We start from the raw sequence: 6,369 nt of genomic DNA on the forward strand, positions 1-6,369 counted from the left end.
AAAGCTTTCCCAGCAGCCTAGATTATGCTTCAAATGCCCTTCCCCAGGCCCAAATAAACAAAAAGAGCATGGGATTCTGGGAAGTACAATGAGGGTAGAAGGCTCCTCCACTTCCAGCTGTCCTGTGTGTACCGCGGAGGACTTCTGTTTGCTTTCCATGTCAACGCTGCCCCTGTCTGCACTGTAGGGGCAAAGCAGGCCACACCTGGAGCCTTCGTACCTTCCCCTGTAGCCAGCTTCTTCTGTCTCTTCAAAGGACCCTGCTGGCTACAATCAGCATTGGGGAGGGGTTGACTTACAGTTGTTGCACTGGGTTTGGGAGGCCTGGCCCTTCCCTTTCTTCCTATTCTGCTTTCTCTCTTCATCTCGGATTTTTCTTTCTGCTCCCTGATGGGGAAAACAGAGACCAAGCAAGGTATGTTTTCAGAGCATAAAAGAATATTCTCATTTTCTTTCTCTCTCTCACACACAGCATGAAGATGGGAAGAGGAAGCCAGGAAGCCTCCTGCCTCAGCAAAATGAGAACACTCACAGATCTTCATGCTGCATTCTGACCTGTAAGGCCAGCTCATCGGATTGCTGCCTCTTCCTGTCTCATGCCTACTCCATGAACTTGGCTTTTGAATCCATGGGGAAAGAACAGGCTGAGTTCTCTGGCCCAGTGTCACCTGCTGGGTAGCTCAGTGCTATTAATAGAGCAGCCTAAGCACTGGCCCATGGCGTCCGCTCCTAGGCACAGACAGCTTTCAGGCAAGTGCCACTTCCCAGGGCAAGTTTTCCTCTGCCTATGGTTATGAATTTTTTCAAAAATCATCACAGGAAGAAATAAAGGGGGCATTTTTGTAGCCACACAAAGATGCGGGATCACTCTGCACATGAAATTATCGTATTTCCCTGTATGCTTAGAGATGGTGCTCACTCTACCACGTAGGAGAAACATGCATTCACTCACTTCTGTGCTCCTGTTCTTTGTAATTTGACTTCTTATTAGCCAAATTCAAGGCCTTCTCCTGCTCCACTACCTGATCAGCTGCCCCTGGTGTCAGCATCATTTGCTGTTCATATTTCTTTTGGGCCATTTCTTAACCTGTTTTCCTCTCCTGATCCCAGAAAGGCATCCAGCACAGCTTCCTCCATTCTGGCTTCAGCAGAATTCAAGTACACCATGAATTCACAATTCACAGGTGACATTCACAGGACACCAAGCCAAACCTGCTTCCTAGGTCCATGTTAACAGTCTCTTTCCTTGCAGTCTGTTTAGGAAACAGTGACACACACCACATAAAGCACCCAATAATCTGCACCCTTCAGACAAACCAAATACACTTTTGGTCACACTGACTCTTACTGGTCTTACTGACTTAGAGCAGAAAGCCAGACAAGACTAGGATACAGTGGGGACTTGGGTTCAGCAAGAGCACCATGGCTTTGGAGGGAGTTCTTGAAGGATGGGCCACTGCTGTTTTCCATAGATGGGACTCAGACAATCACAATGCACCTTTCATACCAAAAACTACCAAAGAAATAGCGGTTCTTATGCTATTTTACATTAAATTTTGAGGTGTCATTGATACTTACAGGCCATGGAAATCCACAGCAAGAGGGACAACATAGAGAAATATAGATACACCGGCTACAAAAAACTCATCAAAATAACACAGATTTTTGTAGAGCCTTTGTGTTTAAACAAAGAGAAATCAATTCTAAATGCCCCCAATAACACCTTGCTCAAACCAACTTCAAGTTTGGAGTGGGAAATGGCAACATTTTTTCTTAGATACATACAGAGCACTTTGCCATGTGTTGGAAGCTATGTGTAATTCAGTATTCCATACAAATATGTATTATCTACCCCTATAAATTATAGTTCACTCAAGACACATCCCAAAATTATACAAATTATTTTTTCATTGTCAAATTTTGTGTTATTTTTAAGTATTAGTGTCATGTGAAAAACACTCATCATGCTGAATATTGCCCTGGTTAGTTTGCTGTGTTTTTGTTTTGTTTTATTTGTTTGTTGATCAACTTGACACAAGCTAAAGTCATAGGAGAGAATCTCAACTGAGAAAATGCCTGTGGAGCATTTTCTTGATGGATGAGAAAAGGCCCAGCCTGCTGGCAGTGGTGTCGGCCATGGCACAGGCTCCTGGATCTAAGAAAGCAAGCTGAGCAAGCCGGGGAGAGGGGGTGTGCAGGAGCAGGGCAAGTCAGTAAGCAGCTCTCCTCCATAACCACTGCCTCAGTTCCTGCCTCCAGGTTCCTGCTGTGAGCTCCTTCCCTGCCTTCACTCTGTGATGTGCCCTGGAAGAATAAGACGAAACAAGCCCACTCTCCCACCTGCTGCTTTTGGTCATGGGCTTTATCCCAGTGCTAGACGGCTAACTCAGACAGATAGTGCAATGACCTGAATGAGAACATTCTCCAGAGCCTGGTATGCAAACACTTGGTCCCCAGTTGGTGGTGATTCCTGGGAAGCTGGCATCATTGGAGAAAGGCTCATTGGAGAAAGTGCATCACTGGGGGTGGGCTTAAGAGAGTTTAAAACCTCACTCCACTTTCTCTCCCTGCACTATGCCTGCATCTCATCTTCCTGCTCCTACTTTCATGCTTACTTTCACACTGCTATGCCTCACCTGCCATGATAAACTCAACCCTCTGGACCCATATGGCATTTTATCTTAGCACGAGAAAAGTAACCAATAAAAATGGGTACAGCCCAAGAAATTTTACTTTTAAAGAATGGTTTTATTTGTGCTATTTCTGAGAATAGCCAAGAAAGAATTGTTTAAGAATTATCTATATCATCCTCCTCTTCAGGAAAACAGCAAACAGTGGATGATGCAGAATACCTCTGGTCCAGGCTTGGAAGGCCACAACAGCTTCTGCAGAGGACTTGGCAGTAGCCTTGGGGACTGAGGTTATAATAGAAGCTGTGAGGCTTCTGGAGGTAAAGCCAAAGACAAGGAGTGGATCCCTGTCACCAAGCTGGGCCACCTGGTCAAGGACTTGAAAATAGAATTCCTGGAGACAATTTACCTCTTCTCCCCACCCATTAAGGAATCCTAGACCATCAGCTTTTTCCTGAGAGCATCCCCAAAAGATGAGATTCTGAAGATCTTGCCAGGGTAGATGCTGCAATGAGGACCCAGTTCAAGGCTTTAGTTGCTATTGGGGACTAGAATAGTTATGTTGGCCCTGGTATTAAGTGGTCCAAGGATATAGCCAATCAAAACCCGAGGGGCTATCATCTTGGCCAAGCTTTCCACTCTTTCTGTATGGAAAGGCTAGTTGGGAAACAAGATTGGCAAGCCCCACATTGTTCCATGCAGAGTGACAGGAAGCTGTGGTTCCACACTGCTGAGTCCCCCCCAACCGAGAGGCACTGGCATCATCTCTGCTCCTGTGTCCAGAAAGCTGCTAAGTATGGCCAGTATTAATGACCGCCAACATAAGACAGGGCTGCACTGCCACCCTGGGCAACTCCATCAAGGCCACCTTTCATGCCATCTCCAAGTCCTACAGCTTCTTGATCCTGGAACCTCTGGGAAAGACTGTGTTCATCAAATAACCTCATCAGGAATTCATGGACCACCTTGAGAAAACCCTCACCAGAGTTCAGAGGACCTAGGCTCCAGCTGTGGCTACCACATATGGGGTTTTATACAAGATCATAAAATGAATTAAGCGTATTTTTGGAAAAAATTATATATGGGCAGTATAGTTTTCAGGAACTAGAAACACATTATACACTCTTGGGGAACTGTCATTCTCATTTCTAAATAAAGCTGTGATTTCAGTAAGACCCAAAAAAGCACTACACATTCAGTACAGACAGATCTGCCTCCACCAAGATCTTGCATCACTTTATTTCCTAGGAGTACTTGTCGCCAAAACTTCCAGAAAACATTACTTCTACACTTAGGGAAGAAGTCCATTTCATTTAAGAGGGCAAATTTGATGCAGCTGATGCAATTACAGTTAACCCATCCACAAGGTCCTAAGACTCTTCTTCATGTGAGTTTCTTGACATTCCCCACTCCTTAACACTGCAATATACAGAAACCTATGTCATCACTCACTGCTTGAAAAAAAAATGCCAATCCATCATGCTTCATTAGGGCATTTAAAACAGGAACTATTAGGAATGTGACCTTTCTTATTGGCAAAGCGTACATGAGAGTGATCCATTCTGGGTTTTCAATGTTTAAAATCATAGCCATACAAGTAAATGGTTTTTCCAACCACCTTTTCCTAGCCTAAGGCCCCGCCATGTGACTTCAAAAACAAAGCTTTGGGGCAGGTAGGGAACGTACACATTCCCCTTCTCTTCCTTTCTCACTGAAAGGAAAAATAACTGAATGAAAATAGGTTTGTTTTTTTTTAATTGGCAAACAACTGGTATAATGAGCCCATTTTATCCCTTAAAGCCTCTTTTCCTCTATGACATAGGCTCACAACCACAGTGCAATACTCTCCTCCCTACAAGTTTGGGGTTTTGTGTGTGTGTTTGTTTAGTTTTGGGTTTTTTGAATGATCAGTAGTCACTCTCACATTCAGTGTATAAAGTTAGCTATTGATTCAAGGAGTCTGAACTGAGACAGATCTATGTCTGGACCCAGCTCCTCTGCTGCGTGAGTCCAGCCAAGTGCCTTTGACCCATGTGTATGTACTCACTGAGTGTTGCGTCAAATGGCCTCTGGGCTCTGGAGGCTACCTAACTGTCCCTCGGTTCTATAAGGGCTATACAGCTGTGCCTACAGTGCAATTCCAGTGGCTTTTATTATCTTCTCTTAACCATTTCCTCTCTGCTGTCACTTCTCTTGGCTCACAGGGACACATTCCTCCCTGTGCTATTTCATTGCTATAACAGGCAATTTAAAACAGACTGGTGTAGCTTTAAGAATGAAGGGTAGCATGGAATTAGCTACGGGCCTCTTTTCATTTCTCTTCTCCATCATCTAATCTGAAGTAGTCACCAGTGTATACCTATAAGCAGCCAGTGAGATTACACTGTCTTTGTTACCTCACTTGTATGTATGTGTGTTGTGTGCAAGTGTCCTTCAGTGTGTTCTGAGGCCAGAGAAGCATTTGGAATGTCCTCCTCTATTATGCCCTGACTTATTGCCTTGAGACAGGTCTCTCATTGAACCTAAAGTTTGACATTTAAGCTACAGTGAGTGGCTGGACACCCACATGCCTCAGAAACAATCCCAATGTTACAGGCACATGCAATACGCCCAGATTTTTATACTAGTGGTAAGGATTAAAATTTAGGGCCTTGTGCTTACATAAAAAGTACTCTTATCCACTGAGCCATTTCCCTGCAGTTTATTGAGCTTTTCAGTAGTCATCCTATGACTAAGTAGTAGTAGTAGGCCACACTGATGGCTACATGATGGCTACATGTCTGCACTCTCCGATTTACAGATAACTGTGTGCCCTCCATCAGCATATCACCTGTGCTTTCACATTCCATGTCTAGAGTTTATTCTCTACTAGATTTAGGGAGAAGGAATATTCACCAGAATTGGGATGTTATATTGTCGTTTATGTTTTATTTGAAGTTTGTGTTTTTCTATATTCTTTACATTGGAGTTAATTGGGTAGAAAAAAAGTCCTTGGTTTACTTTATTCTATTCAGATAACTATTTTCTCCTGATAGAGTATTACTGTTGAAATTTTTGATGATAAAAATATCCCTATTCACTTCTAATTATTTATTTTCCTTTAATTAAATGCCCAAAGAATAGTTTTCATCTTTTCAAAGTCTGATAGCTATGCTTTCTTTTTTTAACCCCCTGAGACAGAGTCTCACTGGCTGTCTTGGAACACACTACATAGACATGGCTGGTCAAACTTACAGACACACACCTGCCTCTGCCTCCCTAGTGCTGGGTTAAAAGGTGTGTGCCACTCTGCCCATCTGATAGCTGTTGTTTCATATTGTTTTCCTGAGCCAGTTCCCCCAGCACAGTATAAACACTCTCCCATGGTTCTGATGTACCATTTTTGCATTTGTTGTATTCTGTTGCTTGGGAGTTTATTGGTTTTTTTTTCTTGGTTTGTTCTTCTCAATGACCACTGTTCTACAAATATTCAGTCATCTCTAGCTCTTGTATGTGGTATGTTCACTCCTCTCTTTTATAATTTCCTTCTATTCTGCGCTGTTTTCCCACCTGCACCTCCTTATGACCTGTCACTGGCCTAGCCACTAGCTGCTTCTCGTACATTATGGAATACTTCTGCTTCTATTGCAAGTTCTTGCCTGAGCTCAAGCATAGGTCTATTCTTCATATACATGGTTTTCAAGCTTCCTGTTAGCGAGATTCATTGGCTCACTTTGAGATATTGGGCTGTTTTTCATCT

At 43.4% G+C, this 6,369-nt stretch overlaps 1 pseudogene; it reads left to right on the forward strand.

Annotated features, from left to right (window-relative positions):
- Positions 1-716: 716 nt before the first annotated feature.
- On the forward strand, positions 717-3,664 carry LOC132652246 (small ribosomal subunit protein uS5-like; annotated as a pseudogene).
- Positions 3,665-6,369: the final 2,705 nt, after the last annotated feature.

Source organism: Meriones unguiculatus, chromosome 2 (genome assembly GCF_030254825.1).
Source record: "Meriones unguiculatus strain TT.TT164.6M chromosome 2, Bangor_MerUng_6.1, whole genome shotgun sequence".
NCBI classification, from domain to species: Eukaryota; Metazoa; Chordata; class Mammalia; order Rodentia; family Muridae; genus Meriones; species Meriones unguiculatus.